A 15,181-nucleotide genomic window follows, 5' to 3' on the forward strand; every position below is an offset into this window, starting at 1 on the left:
GGGGCTCTAAGTGGTCTTCCTCAAATGCTGAGGACTTCTTCCTGCATCTGGAAAGGGACATCTGAGAAGGGCGATGTGTTCTATAGACTCGGTGCCTGGTGGATTCCATCACATCCATGCATCTCCCCTCTGCCCCTTCCTCCTCTGAGCAGAGAATCTGCTGTCTGGGTGGGGTCCCTATTGGGGAGGGAGGTGACTTGTGTGTTTCTCCCTCAAGTGGTGGGGCCAGCGTCCCAAGCGTGGGAATCCTCAGCCTCAGAAGGTGACCTGTAATTAACATGTACTTGTGAAATGGTGTTTTGATATACGGACACTTTAGTACTCACACCCCATCTCGCTATGGTCCTTTTGTGTGTGTTTTTTTTAGGTAATTATTTTTATATCAACTTCTTAGAAGTTCTTAAATTCCAGTTAACATGGTGTAAAAGTAGTTTCAGGTATACAACATATGGATTCAACACTTCTGTACGTCACCCAGTGCTCGTCATGACAGGTGGACACTTGAATCCCTATCACCTGTTTCCCCCCCCACCCCGTGACCATCATTTGTGTATAATTAGGGTTTCCTGGTTTGCTCCTCAGTTTTTTTTCCTTTGCTCATTTGTTCTGTTACATTCCATGTGAATGAAATCCTATGGTATTTGTCCTGACTGATTTTATGGAGCATTATAATCTCTAACCATCCGTGCTGTTGGAAATGGCAGGATTTAATTCGTTTTTATGGCTGACTAATACTCCATTATGTATACTGTATATACCCATCTTCTTTTTTTAATATATGAAATTTATTGTCAAATTGGTTTCCATACAACACCCAGTGCTCATCCCAAAAGGTGCCCTCCTCGGGGCACCTGGGTGGCTCAGTCAGTTAAGCGTCCAACTTCACTCAGGTCATGATCTCACGGTCTGGTCCATGGGTTCGAGCCCTGCGTCGGGCTCTGGGCTGACAGCTTGGAGTCTGGAGCCTGTTTCGGATTCTGTGTCTCCCTCTTTCTCTGACCCTCCCCTATTCATGCTCGCTCTCTCTTTGTCTCAAAAATAAATGTTTAAAAAAAAATGCTGCCCTCAATACCCATCACCCACCCTCCCCTCCCTCCCAACCCCCATCAACCTTCAGTTTGTTCTCAGTTTTTAAGAGTCTCTTATGCTTTGGCTCTCTCCCACTCTAACCTCTTTTCTTTTTTTTTTCCTTCCCCTCCCCCATGGGTTTCTGTTAAGTTTCTCAGGATCCACATAAGAGTGAAAACATATGGTATCTGTCTTTCTCTGTATGGCTTATTTCACTTAGCATCACACTCTCCAGTTCCATCCACGTTGCTACAAAGGGCCAGATTTCGTTCTTTCTCATTACCCTGTACTACTCCATTGTGTATATAAACCACAATTTCTTTATCCGTTCATCAGTTGATGGACGTTTAGGCTCTTTCCACAATTTGGCTATTGTTGAGAGTGCTATAAACATTGGGGTGCAAGTGCCCCTATGCATCAGTACTCCTGTATCCCTTGGGTAAATTCCTAGCAGTGCTATTGCGGGGTCATAGGGTAGGTCTATTTTTAATTTTCTGAGGAAACTCCACACTGTTTTCCAGAGTGGCTGCACCAATTTGCATTCCCACCAACAGTGCAAGAGGGTTCCCGTTTCTCCACATCCTCTCCAGCATCTATAGTCTCCTGATTTGTTCGTTTCAGCCACTCTGGCGTGAGGTGATATCTGAGTGTGGTTTTGATTTGTATTTCCCTGATAAGGAGAGACGTTGAGCATCTTTTCATGTGCCTGTTGGCCATCCGGGTGGCGTCTTTAGAGAAGTGTCTATTCACGTTTTCTGCCCACTTCACTGGGTTATTTTTCGGGTGTGGAGTTTGGTGAGCTCTTTATAGATTTTGTATACTAGCCCTTTGTCCGATACGTCATTTGCAAATCTTTTCCCATTCCGTTGGTTGCCTTTTAGTTTTGTTGGTTGTTTCCTTTGCTGTGCAGAAGCTTTTTATCATAAGGTCCCAGTAATTCATGTTTGCTTTTAATTTTCTTGCCTTTAGGGATGTGTCAAGTAAGAGACTGCTACGGCTGAAGTCAGGTCTTTTCCTGCTTTCTCCTCTAGGGTTTTGATGGTTTCCTGTCTCACATTCAGGTCCTTTATCCATTTTGAGTTTATTTTTGTGAATGGTGTGAGAAAGTGGTCTAGTTTCAACCTTCTGCATGTTGCTGTCCAGTTCTCCCAGCACCATTTGTTAAAGAGCCTGTCTTTTTTCCATTGCATGTTCTTTCCTGCTTTGTCAAAGATTAGTTGGCCATAATGTTTGTGGGTCTAGTTCTGGGGTTTCTTATCCATTGGTCTGTGTGTCTGTTTTTGTGCCAATACCATGCTGTCTTGATGATGACAGATTTGTAGTAGAGGCTAAAGTCTGGGATTGTGATGCCTCCTGCTTTGGTGGTCTTCTTCAAAATTACTTTGGCTATTCGGGGCCTTTTGTGGTTCCATATGAATTTTAGGATTGCTTGTTCTAGTTTCAAGAAGAATGCTGGTGCAATTTTGACTGGGATTGCATTGAATGTGTAGATAGCTTTGGGTAGTATTGACATTTTGACAATATTTATTCTTCCAATCCATGAGCAGGGAATGTTTTTCCATTTCTTTATATCTTCTTCAATTACCTTCATAAGCTTTCTATAGTTTTCAGCATACAGATCTTTTACATCTTTGGTTAGATTTATTCCTAGGTATTTTATGCTTCTTGGTGCAATTGTGAATGGGATCAGTTTATTTGTCTTCCTGTTGCTTCATTGTTAGTGTATAAGAATGCAACTGATTTCTGCACATTGATTTTGTATCCTGCAACTTTGTTGAATTCATGTATCAGTTCTAGGAGACTTTTGGTGGAGTCTATCAGATTTTCCACGTATAGCATCATGTCATCTGCAGAAAGCGAAAGCTTGACTTCATCTTTGCCAATTTGGATGCCTTTGATTTCCTTTTGTTGTCTGATTGCTGATGCTAGAACTTCCAACACTATGTTAAACAACAGCGGTGAGAGAGTGGGCATCCCTGTTGTGTTCCTGATCTCAGGGAAAAAGCTCTGTTTTTCCCCATTGAGGATGATGTTAGCTGTGGGCTTTTCATAAATGGCTTTTATGATGTTTAAGTATGTTCCTTCTCTCCCGACTTTCTCAAGGGTTTTTATTAAGAAAGGGTGCTGAATTTTGTCAAAGGCCTTTTCTGCATCGATTGACAGGATCATATGGTTCTTTTACTAATGTGATGTATCACGTTGATTTGCGAATGTTGAACCAGCCCTGCATCCCAGGAATGAATCCCACTTGATCATGGTGAATAATTCTTTTTATATGCTGTTGAATTCGATTTGCTAGTATCTTATTGAGAATTTTTGCATCCATGTTCATCAGGGATATTGGCCTGTAGTTCTCTTTTTTTACTGGGTCTCTGTCAGGTTTAGGAATCAAAGTAATACTGGCTTCATAGAATGAGTCTGGAAGTTTTCCTTCCCTTTCTATTTCTTGGAATAGCTTGAGAAGGATAGGTATGATCTCTGCTTTAAACGTCTGGTAGAACTCCCCTGGGAAGCCATCTGGTCCTGGACTCTTATTTGTTGGGAGATTTTTGATAACCGATTCAATTTCTTCGCTGGTTCTGGGTCTGTTCAAGCTTTCTATTTCCTCCTGATTGAGTTTTGGAAGCGTGTGGGTGTTTAGGAATTTGTCCATTTCTTCCAGGTTGTCCAATGTGATGGCATATAATTTTTCATAGTATTTCCTGATAATTGTTTGTATCTCTGAGGGATTGGTTGTAATAATTCCATTTTCATTCATGATTTTATCTATTTGGGTCATCTCCCTTTTCTTTTTGAGAAGCCTGGCTAGAGGTTTGTCAATTTTATTTTTTCAAAAACCAACTCTTGGTTTCGTTGATCTGCTCTACAGTTTTAGATTCTATATTGCTTATTTCTGCTCTGATCTTTATTATTTCTCTTCCGCTGGGTTCAGGCTGCCTTTGCTGTTCTGCTTCTATTTCCTTTAGGTGTGCTGTTAGATTTTGTATTTGGGATTTTTGTTTCTTGAGATAGGTCTGGATTGCAATGTATTTTCCTCTCAGGACTGCCTTTGCTGCATCCCAAATTGTTTGGATTGTTGTATTTTCATTTTCGTTTGGTTCCGTATATTTTTAAATCTCTAATTGCCTGGTTGACCCATTCATTCTTTAGTAGGGTGTTCTTTAACCTCCAGGCTTTTTCCTGTGGTTGATTTCAAGCTTCATAGCATTGTGGTCTGAAAGTATGCATGGTATAATTTCAATTCTTGTATACTTAGGAAGGGCTGTTTTGTGACCCAGTATGTGATCTATCTTGGAGAATGTTCCATGTGCACTCGAGAAGAAAGTATATTCTGTTGCTTTGGGATGCAGAGTTCTAAATATATCAAGTCCATCTGATCCAATGTATCATTCAGGGCCCTTGTTTCTTTATTGACCTTGGTCTAGATGATCTATCCATTTCTGTAAGTGGAGTGTTAAAGTCCCCTGCAATTACCACATTCTTATCAATAAGGTTGCTTATGTTTGTGAGTAATTGTTTTACAGATTTGGGGGCTCCGGTATTCGGTGCATAGACATTTATAATTGTTAGCTCTTCCTGATGGATAGACCCTGTAATTATTATATAATGCCCTTCTTCATCTCTTGTTACAGCCTTTAATTTAAAGTCTAGCTTGTCTGATAGAAGTATGGCTACTCCAGCTTTCTCTGGCTTCCAGTAGCATGATAAATAGTTCTCCATCCCCTCACTTTCAATCTGAAGGTGTCCTCAGGTCTAAAATGAGTCTCTTGTAGACAGCAAGTAAATGGGTCTTATTTTTTTTATCCATTCTGATACCATATGTCTTTTGGTTGGCACATTTAATCCATTTACATTTAGCGTTATTATAGAAAGATACGCGTTTAGAGTCATTGTGATGTCTATATGTTTTATGCTTGTAGCAATGTCTCTGGTACTTTGTCTCAGAGGATCCCCCTTAGGATTTCTTGTAGGGCTGGTTTAGTGGTGACGAATTCCTTCAGTTTTTGTTTGGGAAGACCTTTATCTCTCCTATTCCAAATGACAGACTTGCTGGATAAAGGATTCTCGGATGCATATTTTTTCTGTTCAACACATTGAAGATCTCATGCCAATCCTTTCTGGCCTGCCGAGTTTCAAAAGAGAGATCAGTCACGAGTCTTGTAGGTCTCCCTTTATATGTTAGGGCACGTTTATCCCTTGCTGCTTTCAGAATTTTCTCTTTATCCTTGTGTTTTGCCAGTTTCACTGATATGTTGTGCAGAAGATCGATTCAAATTACGTCTGAAGGGAGTTCTCTGTGCCTCTTGGATTTCAATGCCTTTTTCCTTCCCCAGTTCAGGGAAGTTCTCAGCTATTTCTTCAAGTTACACCTTCAGCACCTTTCCCTCTCTCTTCCTCCTCTGGGATACCAATTATGCATATATTATTTCTTTTTAGTGTATCACTTCTCTAATTTTCCCCTCATACTCCTGGATTTTTTTTATCTTTTTCTCAGCTTCCTCTTTTTCAATAATTTTATCTTCTAGTTCACTTATTCTCTCCTCTGCCTCTTCAATCCGAGCCGTCGTCGTTTCCATTTTATTTTGCATTTCGTTTAAAGCGTTTTTCATCTCCTCCTAACTGTTCCTTAGTCCCTTGATCTCTGTAGCAAGAGATTCTCTGCTGTCCTCTATACTGTTTTCAAGCCCAGCGATTAATTTTGACTATTATTCTAAATTCACTTTGTTATATTATTTAAATCCTTTTTGATCAGTTCATTAGCTGTTATTTCCTGGAGATTCTTCTGAGGGGAATTCTTCCATTTGGTCATTTTGGATAGTCCCTGGAGTGGCGAGGACCTACAGGGCACTTCCCCTGTGCTGTGGTGTATAACTGGAGTTGGTGGGTGGGGCTGCAGTCCGACCTGATGTCTGCCCCCAGCCCACCGCTGGGGCCACAGTCAGACTGGTGTGTGCCTTCTCTTCCCCTCTCCTAGGGGCGGGATTCACTGTGGGGTGGTGTGGCCCGTCTGGGCTACTTGCACACTGCCAGGCTTGTGTTGCTGGGGATCTGGCGTATTAGCTGGGGTGGGTAGGCAAGGTGCACGGGGGCTGGAGGGGCAGGCTTAGCTCGCTTCTCCTTAGGTGATCCACTTCAGGAGGGGCCCTGTGGCAGCGGGAGGGAGTCAGACCCACTGCCGGAGGGGTGGCTCCACAGAAGCACCGCGTTGGGTGTTTGCACGGAGCAAGCAAGTTCCCTGGCAGGAACTGGTTCCCTTTGGGATTTTGGCTGGGGGATGGGCGAGGGAGATGGCGCTGGTGAACGCCTTTGTTCCCCGCCAAACTGAGCTCTGTCATCCGGGGGCTCAGCAACTATCCCTCCCTTTGTTCTCCAGCCTTCCCGCTACCTGAGCAGAGCTGTTAACTTATGACCTCCCAGATGCTATGTCCCGTTTGCTGTCAGAACACACTCCATCCAGCCCCTCCACTTTTTCCAGCCAGACTCGGGGGCTCTGCTTGGCTGGCGGGCTGCCCCTCTGCCCTGGCTCCCTCCCGCCAGTCTGTGGAGCGCGCACTGCCACGCCACCCTTCCTACCCTCTTCCGTGGACCTCTTGTCTATGCTTGGCTCCAGAGAATCCGTTCTGCTAGTCTTCTGGCGATTTTCTGTGTTATTTAGGCAGGTGTAGGTGGAATCTAAGTGATCAGCAGGATGCACGGTGAGCCCAGCGTCCTCCTACGCCGCCATCTTCCCACATCTTCTCTATCCATTCATCCATCGATGGACAGTTGGGCTCTTTCCATACTTTGGCTATTGTTGATAGTGCTGCTATAAACATGGAGGGGTGTGTCCCTTCGAAACAGCACCCCTGTATCCCATGGATAAATGCCTAGTAGTGCAATTGCTGGGTCGTAGGGAGTTTTGTTTTTAATTTTTCAAGAAGCCTCTGTACCGTTCTCCAGAGTGGCTGCCCCAGTGTGCATTCCCACCAGCCCAAGCCCCCTTCGTTCCCCAGCATCTTGCTCCATCCAAAAAAAGGCAAGTTGATCCGATAATCTCTAAGAGGCCCCTGCAGGTCTTAGCACTCGATGTGCGTATAAGGACTTGATTGCTTTTCTCTCTGAAACCTAACTACAGATTCTGCTCCCCAAACCCTGAAGATGTCCTGGTGGCTTTAATTTTGGGGAGAGAATGGAGACCAGGAAGCTTGATAGCAGGTGACACATAAAATTGGTCTTGACCCCGAGTGAGCACTCTGTTGGTCACAGGCGCCTACCAGCTGTTGCCACAAACCCTGAGCCTTTCCCAGGGGGTTGTGGAGACACGAGCTTAGCACCACTTTGGAGCAGCTGTTGGGGACACCTTCAGCTCCCGTACTGGTTAGTCGGGCGCGTTTCTCCCACTCTCCTAGCAGCATTGAGACCCTGTGTACATTTGAGATCCGGGGGAGCTCTGAGATGTACTTCACCAGTGTTATCGTCACTCTGTTCTGGAATCAGCCCCGAGTCTGAGCAGGTGCTGGGAGTGCCAGAGAGGTCCCTGAGAGCCTGCCTTGCCCAGGTCAGCCAGCACACAGGTGACTGCTGGGAGCAGCCCCCACGCTGCACTGGGGACTTGAGACGCGACATCTGTATGTCAGAGAAAGCACACACAGTCCTCAAACCTGAACTCCTTCAGGAGAATGAGTATTGGGGAAAAAGGACCTGACTGCCAGTGACCTGAGACCTGGACCCCGTCTCTTCTCCCATGATCCATGTGAGCTATGACCGTGTGAGCATGGGAGGTGCCTCAACAGGGCCTGGTCCAGATCCTAACTGCCTTGCAAAGTGACATTGGGTTAAGGGCTCTCAAGACTGTTATGAAGGCGAGGACCAGCCCAGCAACGACTAGTCCCAGCCACCACTATCAAAGGGACAAAGGAGGTGGCTCCCCCCATGGCTTTGAGGCTCTCTGGGCGGAGGGGGAAGGTGCAGATAAACTTTCTGACAAACCATTTGATTTCTGAAAGAATCCCCTGGCCGTCTGGTTTATTCCTTCCTGTAGACGATTAAGGTGAGTGAACCGTGGTGATTCTGTTTCCAGCTGTGTGTGTGACACCACATTAAATGACAAATGTTATCTTCCTGCGGCTTTAGGAAGATGAGCAGATCATGATTGAGGAGGTGTTTAGCTCAAGGGACTTGTCGACAAGTGGTGTTTCCCCTGAAAAGACCCTATTTATAGTCTGGAGATGGATGCAGGGTGGTTCTGGCCACTCAGTGACGGGGCCCTGGGTGAGTGTGCCTGAATTCTCTAGGACCTTCCTCATGGTCACAAGATGGCTGCAATTGCTCACGAATCACCTTCTCACATAACCGTGTCCAAAGAGTGCTCTCTTTTCACCTTTGCCCCTTTTCATGAGGGGGTGAAACATGAGCACCAGCAACCCTCAGCAAACTTTCCCTCCCATGTCACTGGTGTGGATGGAGCCACGTGGTGCCCTTGCTGCAAGGGACAATGGGAAACTGGGCATCCGGGAAGGGGAACGGTACTGCTGTGGGTGTTAGGACAACCATGATGTACTCCCTGAGGCCCTGGCACGTTGGGATCAACACTGGGTGCCTTAAGGCAGGGAGGAGGAGGGAGGATGGCTACTGAAGGAAACCCTTTCAGCCAGAGCTAATATTCTGGGTGAGAAACCGCCAAGGAACAGGAGATTCTGGGTGTTGTAAAACCTTCCCTTCCATTTCTCACTATAAATGCTTGTAAATATTCAAGCCTCCCGGATAAAGTGCGAGGAGCAAGCACATTGCCATAACCTAGATTCTGCCCTCGTGAATATTTTATGTGCATTTCCTCCCCCGCGTGTGCTCAGCAATCACTGGGCGTCCCCAGCTCCGTGCAGAAACTTCACTGAACGCTCTTAAAACCCAAGATCATTCAGCTAATCAACATAGCATGTCCCTGTCACCTGACTCAAAATCTCTAGTGTGATGTAGGGTCTGTGTCCAATTCCCCTTCTAGCTGTTCTTAACCAGGATCACTGCCTTCTCTGTCTCTTTGTGCCGCCCCCATCCCCTGCTGCTGGCTCAGGCCCCCCTTGCACTAGGGCCCAATTCATCTTTAGATGCTTGTCTTCAGATTCTTCTCCTTCCGAAGCCTCTGCTCTCTCACTGGCAGAATCCGGTCTCCCCAGGAGCTTTCCAGAATTGGATTTAGCCTGGTGGGTGCTGCCCATGGCTTGTCCTTCAAACACCTGCTCCTGGACGTCTGGGCATAGGCCCCTTGTCAGTCTGTGCCTTCCCCTTGCTGTGGTGTTCCTCTGGTATAGACCACCTCCTCCCCGTCCGGCAAAGCCATCTTGTCTAGTGCAGGGGCTGGTCTCCCCCTAGAGCTGACCCCACAGCTTGCCCGGCTCCATGCTGTGCAGTCTGATGGTGGAGGTTTTATTGGCAAATTGGGTGCAGGTCATGGATCTGAGGAGGTGTCTCCAGATCAGGAGTGAAGGAGCAGGAAGGGTGAGGCAGGGGGGGAAAGGTGATAGGATAGTGCGTCCTCAACGCAGCCACCCTGAAAGGTGGGGGCGTGATTCTGCTGGGGGCTTGGAGGCCTGTGTGAGGCCCATGTGAAGGATGGGAGGCCAGGACTCATCTAGTGGCTCCCATCTGTCATTGGTAGAACTTTCTCCTGGAGGACGAATTCCTTTCGAGGCTGCACTCTGCCCTGACACCTGTGCTGCTTCGGGGATGGCTCGGACACCAGCAGCAGGTGGCTCAGGGTGTGATGCTAAGCTGGGTGCTCCCGTATAAGCCTGGGCTCACATGTGGGAGCCCCTCGTGGTTGCTCCAGAAGCCAGAGATGTGCCAAGGAGACGTGTCTGTGCTGATCTCCACGTCTGCACGGGTTAGTGTGGCTTCCCCTAAACGAACTCTATCTCCATAAATATGTCGCTGGGATCAGCATCCTGAGTACAAAAAAGATCACCTGGGGTGCTGCATGTCCTGCAGGGTAATTGCTAGACTCCTTTACAAATAAATGTTCATGGGCTGAGCAAGGTGGGAGCTGGTTGGCTCTCGTAACTGTCGGCGGGGACAGCTGGGGGCAGACAAGCCTGGAGAGCAGAGCTCAGAGGTGTTGGGCTTGGTCTTTCCTGATTCTTCGGCCCCACACAGGCCTCCCTTGGACTGCAAATCATGGCAGGAGACTTGTCAAGATCAAGTCCCACGGAAATTAATCTGAATTCTCTGAGAAGCAGCAGGAGAATGGTCTCTGTGGTCGCGGTAAGGTTGTGTGTCTGTTCTGGAGAAACGGCGTGCCTTGACTGGCCTGGTAGGAGTCCGTGCCTATGGATGGCAGTGTGGCATTGTTCCAGGGGAAGGGTGAAAGGGAGCTGGGGAGGTGGGCATGTGAATGTTGATGGGGATGTGTGTGTACAGGGGCATATGCGTGTTGGAGGGCAGGTGACACATGGTCGTTACAGTAAGAAAATGTAGGTAATTCTTCCATAATCCTGAAGCAGTTCTAAATCGTGGACTGTTTCAGAATCACCCGGGACCCCCTGGAGACCTACCCCTGGTGTTTTGGATTCAATAAGTCTAGGATGGGTGCTGGTAGTTTTCTAAAACAACATCCATGGGAGGGGTTTGGCCTATTGGGTCCGTCAAAAACCAAACTCTCATTAGTAAAATGAAGCAGGAAAGGTAGTTTGTTATGAAGCTTTCAACATGCAAGCCATGAAACTCAAGTCTATAGGAACCATGAGTTGCAAGTTGGTCACTGGCTATGGGATTTTTGTGGGGGTAAATATGGGGGTTATTTCATTTTTTCAGCTGATGGGTTGCCTACTGGTCCTCTTTCTTGCTTGGAACAGGGTAGCGACTCAGCAAAATGAGCAAGTTCAGCTACGGCAGGGACAGACTTGGTGTCTGGAGATTGATGGGTGTCCTCTGACCTCGGAGAAGAGCTGTAAATTCTGGTAAGGTTAGGCTGCTTCCTTTATGCACCTGCATTGACCTTCTGCGTTCTGTCCTTGACACAAGTGACTCCACTTTAGTTTGGTTCTACAGGGGCTACATTATGGTTTGATTTAGGGAGCGAATACCTAGTTCTTGAGGTGTCCATTGCTCTCTCACACCACTGTCAAATTTAGAACCTTTTCACTTACCAGCAGAGACAGAAAGCTGAGTGGTGATTGCCAGTGGCTGGAAGAAGGGGAGATAGGGAGAGACTCCTTAACATATGAGACAAAGACTCTCTCCTCGACCAGACCATGGTCTAGGCCATGACCGGGGGCTTTGTCCTTGGCCCCACTAAGTCCAGTTTTAGCAAGAATCCTGCTGGGTCAGTTTGGCAGAAATCCCTCCCCTGTGGTGTCCCATCCCTCTCGAGATCTTATCCCTCTGTCTGTCTCTAGTAGGAATCCTGTCAAGTCCATTAAGCCTGACCACCTCCCCCCCCAACCACCATTCCTGATGTTTCCTGCCCGTGATTTTTCCATCCACTCACCTCCTGCTCCTTGGCTGTGACCCTCACTTGTGCGTGTTCTTGGTTGAACCCAATCTCTCTTCTCTGCTACAAACCTTATTGCTATAGAGAAAAGGCTTCCCATCTTTAACCGGTGTCACAACTTTTTAAGTGTCGGCTTTTGGAGTGAGGACCATGTTTTGAAACTAGAGAGGGTGGTTGTGTAATACTATGAAGGTACTAAGTATCCTTGAACTGTTCACCTTAGAATAGCTGACTTTGTTATGTGAATTTCACCTGAATTAGAAAATATGCATGTTAAAAAAAAAAATGATTTCCCCTCCATTGTGACACTGTGAGTTGACCCTTCTCAGGGGCGGTTTGTCTCCCCACCACTCGCTGTATTGAGCAAAGAGCATGCCTGGGGCTGGCCATCCAAATGGACATTCATCCTCTGGGGTCTCCCTCATGGGGCTCCTGTGTAGCCTGTGTGCCCTCCCTCAGGGCAGGTGGCTTCCCAGAGGGTGACACTGAAGCTGGCAGTCACAGAAGTAGCCCCTTCAGTCATAACAAGTCAGCAGGCCAGCCAGAAGGTGAGGGGAGGCGAACTCTCTATAAAGACCATGCATCCTGATGGGAGGGGTGCCATGAATGGGGTCTTCCTAGGAGATCATCCAGCACCTCTGGTCCTTGTGCTGCCTGTGCATCTCCAGCATCCTCATGGCATAAGGCTGACTTTGCTAGTTCATGGTTCTTTCCATCCGGACACCATGCTCTGGCTGGTCTGCCGGGTTTGGCACAAGGGATGAAATCCTCTTGCTGTCCCTGTAGAAAGTGCATGGGCTTTACAGGCCAACCATCCTAAGTTCAAGGGCCAGTTCCACCTAGGGCGACCAGGCATGCTGATTTGGTAGGACTCCAGTATTAGAAGTACAGGACTTCGGTGCCAAACCTAGAAAGTCCTGTGTAAACTGGGATGGGTTAGTCCCTCTCCCTCTACTAGCACTACTCCAGATAAGCAGGTATGGAAATGACGTTCAGATAGGAAACCCACAGAGGCTATCCGGAACTTGCTATAGCAAAGGTGTGAGCGACCATTAGTTGTGTTTGGCGTAGACTCCAGAGCTGGCCGAGGACCACGTGGTAGAAAAAGGAAAGAGTTGGATGTACTTTGATTGGAGGTTGCTGGCAATAGGGAAGGTGGAGGTGGGCTCAGTGAAAGGAGGGCATCTTCTATGGCTAGTCTGGGGAACGTATGTAGTTTTGTTGGACTCTGAGTTGGAAGTGTGGGCACAGCATAGGAAAGATGGCAGTTGTTGGCCAAGTTCTGAATGTTTAAGCTGAACCCAGGAGAAGCTATGGTTCAATATCTTGGGTCATCGTCGTTGGTGGCCTGGCCATTTTGTACATGCAGAGTCCAACACCTGTGAGCCTCTGCTTTCTCAGATGCACAACGGGAAAAATAAATGTTGCCTCTGAAAATTAGCATGTAGCAGGTGCTTAGTACGTGAGTTTTCCTCTCTCCTTCCCAGAGAATGTCTTGTCCTATACTGAGGGTGGGGCTCTTGGGGTCCTTTATTTGCTTACACCTCATGACCAAATGACACTCTCAATACACTCCAACCTGAAAGCCTCAGTGTGTCCAGGCAAGCCAATACCTGCCTCCCATGTGCTTGCCTTGGACCAGTACCCACAAGGAGCTATTGTCAAATGGTCACAATTAGGAAACCACGGGCTAGTTCAACGTGATGTACTCACTAGAGCCTGGTGGATGTTGTAAACAGGGAACCCTGTGACATTACGTTCCTGCTCCGGCAGAGGGACCATTGTCCACACCCACCTGATGAGGGCCCAGCCTTCCAGGGTCACCCGTATAACCAGCACAGGGGTTTTGACGTGATAGGATTCCTACCTAGGCCAGTGGACCCCACCTAGGCATCCCAGGGTTGCAGCTCTGAGTAACTAGCTGTGTCGAACATGACCTTTGGAGGCCACCCGGTCAGCACAGTGCACCCCAGCCCAGGACTGGCCGCCAACCATGTGCCTGGCTCAGCCCCTGGAACAGAGCTGCTAGCCCTACAACGTGTTTCTCTTTGAGCGTTTGTCCGTGTTCACCTCCCAACACACGTGATCCAATGTGAGCGACTGTTGTAGCCTGAAGGGCAGTTTGTTTCTGAAGCATCAGGGATTTGCAGGAATTGTGCAGAGACTTCTGATAATGTTTTGAGAGTTCACTTCCAAGAAGTAATTTGCCTGGCTTGTTCATTGGGAAGGTGCTTGGGGGGGGGGGGGGTCGGGGTGGGCGTTGGGTTTCAGTACGGCTCGTGCTGGAGTTTAGGAACCGTGTTCCACGTTGAAAAGAAAACAAGATCTTCGGTGCAGTTCATCTTCTGCTTGGTGAATATCTTTGGCCTATTGTCTCTGTCAGAGGTCATGTTAGGGTTCTCTCAGCTCTTGGTTGGGCCTCGTGGAAGCAGGGGAGAAAGGCAGGGGTTAAACAGGTTGTTTCACAATTTTTCATGCAAGTACAGGTGCCACCCGCAGAAGAACCAGGTGATGGAGAGCGTAAATGGGGGCGCCTGAGGTATGGTGTGTGTGTGTCTGTCTACAGAACAGTGGAGGAAAGGTGTCTCCACCAGGGATGAGTGGTGTAGAAAGTACAGATGTAGACACCAAGGTCCCCCAAATGAGAACAGACTGACTATTGAGAGTTTGCTACCCCAGGGGGTTCGGTCAAACTGCCTTCAGCTTGGCAAAGACTCAAAGGTGGGGGAGCCCATAATGGAAACCTGGGGAGTCTCGGGTCTCCTGGGGTGGGGGGGGGAAGGTCGTTGGCCAGGGAAAGCTGGAGGCGGGTTAAGAAGAGGTCGTAGGTGACAGTTGTGGGGTGCACAATTGGTTTCTCTGATCGGAGTCAGGAAGGAGGACAGTAAAAAAGGGGTGACGGTCACTGAGCGAGTTCTGGCAGAACTGGGCTGGCTGCTGCAGAGGGTACAGGTCCCATCCCATTGTCATCTGTGGCCAGACCACATCATTTATTTGCCTCTGGAGTCTGGCAGAATACCCAAATGATGGCTGCACTCCGTAAGCACGGAGGGGAGCAGAGGTAGGGTTGTTCAAAAGCTCTGTTCTGTTGTGACCGTGGCTCCCCACAGTCCTGGCTCTCCTCGCCTTCCAGTTGGGCTGTACATGGCTCCAGAGCTCCCAGTATGCTGTCTTCATGTGGCAGCATTTCAGGCAGGTGGGGATGGTCAAGCAGGAAACAGAGCTGCTTCCCACAATACTCTCAGAAACCCCAGCAAATGCCACATGTATCCCCTCCATGACCGAGTAGGGGCAGACAGAAAGGGGGTTACCATGACTGCCTTTTGCAGCTGCAGAGGTGACCTAGTGCCCTAGGTATGTGGCTGCCCGTGAGTAAAATTGCCTCTAGAACATGCAAGATGTGTGTTACGGTGACTCCCCCCTTCACAAACATGGGAGGTTTGAGATCCTTCCTCAAGTTGGGTAACTCTCTACCTGCAGAATGTCTTTGTGAGTCACTGTCCCTCACCATAAAAGCTGAGAAGTCAGCTACTTAGACTCCCTCGCAGCTAGAATACAAGCCCATGACCTCTGCTCCATCACTCACGACATCCCTGCTGGTTCGGGAACTGCAGGAAATGAAGCCTTGTGGGGACCATGGTTCTGCAG

The sequence above is a fragment of the Panthera onca genome, chromosome D3 (assembly GCF_046562875.1).
Source record: "Panthera onca isolate mPanOnc1 chromosome D3, mPanOnc1 haplotype 2, whole genome shotgun sequence".
Taxonomy (NCBI): domain Eukaryota; kingdom Metazoa; phylum Chordata; class Mammalia; order Carnivora; family Felidae; genus Panthera; species Panthera onca.